This window comes from Macaca mulatta, chromosome 15 (assembly GCF_049350105.2).
Source record: "Macaca mulatta isolate MMU2019108-1 chromosome 15, T2T-MMU8v2.0, whole genome shotgun sequence".
In the NCBI taxonomy this organism is placed as follows: Eukaryota; Metazoa; Chordata; class Mammalia; order Primates; family Cercopithecidae; genus Macaca; species Macaca mulatta.
This window is the reverse complement of record NC_133420.1, coordinates 63,477,889-63,480,263: the sequence shown is the minus strand read 5'-3', so window position 1 is coordinate 63,480,263 and position 2,375 is coordinate 63,477,889.

The following is a 2,375-nucleotide window of genomic DNA, read 5'->3' as shown; positions in this document are numbered from 1 at the left end:
TAATATCCTCCTCCAATGTGATTTATACCTGATTCTTGGTGGCTGAGACAATCCATGACTCTGAATCCCTCTCTTGATTAATCCCAGAATACCTGCAATCCATTCCCTGTGGACTGTGTTGCTTAAGTGGCCAAGTTTTAAGCCATGTGACCCACCAGCACAGAACTGATTAGACTAGAGTGGACACTGGATCCAACGGCAGCCAATCACCAGGCTGGCCATGGACTGGGAATTTCAGCTAAGAATTGTGGAGAGAATTTACCAGTGGAACTGAAAAAAATAAGGATGCCATGAGTTGGAATTAGGGCCATGGCAAACCAAGCTACTTGCAAGCCAAGTTATGAATGGGAAATACATAGAAGCAAAGAAGCCAGTTATTGGAGGTACAAAAGAGAAGGAGATGCTGAGAATATTCTTGAATGTTCCTGAGTTTTCTAGCTCCAGCCCAAATCTATATATCTTTAAAGTATGCCCCTCATTTTCTTCAGGGCTTCCAAATAAACTGATATACCAGCTGATGGTACCCAAAGATTAGAATCATATCGTCTCGTCCTAACGGGAGACACTGAACAGAAAATGTGGATCCTGGCAGGAAGCTGACCATGGGTGAAGAGACCCTGCTGAGATCCTTTTCTGGCCCCACCTGGCAAGCTGCCAGCCAATGAATGTCTTGGTGGCTCCTCAGGTCAGCCCCCCACCCCAATACACACACACACACACCCAGGTGGTGGAAGCCAGAATGCAGCCCGCCTCTGTGGGCTGGAGTTTGTTCCCACAGTTGGCTGGATTAAGGAAAAAGCTGAACCGGCGAGCTTTCCTGGGCCAAAGAAATGCCAGACACTGAAGCTGGCTGAGCAGGTGGTCACTAATCTCACTTTTAAGGATTTCTTAAAGACGGCAAGCCTCACAGTCCAAAAAGAACAAGGACAAACCAAACTGCGGCTCTCCTTTGTAGCCAGAGGGCGGAGGAAGAAGATCTCTGGGTGCAAGCCTCTTCCTCTCCCTGGGCCTCAATTTACCCACCTGTACGAGGTCTGTCACATGGAGTTAGGTCTATCAGTTCTCTCAGGTCCCCATGACACCTCCAGACCCAACTTAATGCTGGAAGTGTCTGATGAGAGAGCTCATTCCTGCCTTGGTGCTCTGGAACCCGAAACAAAAACAAACAGGCATGGCCACCTCCTCCACTGAAATGCTCCCAAGGCTGAAGCTTGCAGGCAGGAGGGCAGGGTAGAGGGCAAAGGAGGTATGAAGCAGCAGGGTCTGACCCACCCACCCCCTGCTCCTGGGTGAAGATGCCCCAGGAGGCGAGGTCTGCCAGCCTGCATGTCCATGGGAGCCAGAAGGTGTCTGGCAGCAGCACCAAGAGGCCTCATCCTTCACCCAAGTTGCTGCTGCTTCGCAGAAGGTAAGGGCTGAAGAGGCATTACAAGCTTAATTATTCTCCCAGGGAGACTGGTCTCCGGAGGAGGAGGCTGAAATTGAAGTCTTCTTCCAATGGGGAAAACAAGTTCTTCACCTTGTGCATGTATCATATCCTCTCTATCCCATTCAGGTGGGAAGGTGGACAAATTCAGTTTAAAAGGGTATTTTTGGCCAGGTGTGAGCGTTTGAAAGGGTATTTTTGGCCAGGCATGGTGGCTCACGCCTGTAATCCCAGCACTTTGGGAGGCCAAGGTGGGTGGATCACGAGGTCAGGAGTTCAAGACCAGCCTGGCCAAGATGGTGAAACTCCATCTCTACTAAAAATACAAAAGTTAGACAGGCGTGGTGGCGTGCGCCTGTAATCCCAGCTACTCGGGAGGCTGAGGCAAGAAATTGCTTGAACCCAGGAGGTGGAGGTTCCAGTGAGCCGAGATCGGGCCACTGCACTCCAGCCTGGGGAACAGAGCCAGACCATCTCAAAAAAAAAAAAATTGTGTGGGGGTATTTTCAAATAATTTTCAAGTCACCAAATCTAATAATAAGGAAAAGGCTAGTCTGGAATGAAAGGACGAGGGAAGGAGGCAATGAGAATGAGAATATGACTAAGCCAGGGAGGGAAAGAGCTGGAACGGCTCAGATTCCCGAGGCTGACACCGAAATTTCCTGGGAGGGGCGCTGAGAACGGCCCGAGGGTCTAGAGTGGGGCTTGGACCCAGATTGGGGGAGATCAGAGAGGCAACTCCTTCCTGAACCTTCTTGAGAATGCCTGGGCGAGATGCAAGTCCAGGCCCTTCTCTAGGGTCTCTTCCCAAAGACTGGTGCGGGTGGGGCAATGGGCTCTTTTGCCGCAGCCTCCCTCCCGCCCGCGGCGCTCCAGCTGGCCCTTATCTCCTCCTTGCACGAATAGCAGTGCCACAGACGCCCCACAGGACTCCGGGAGCCCCACGCCG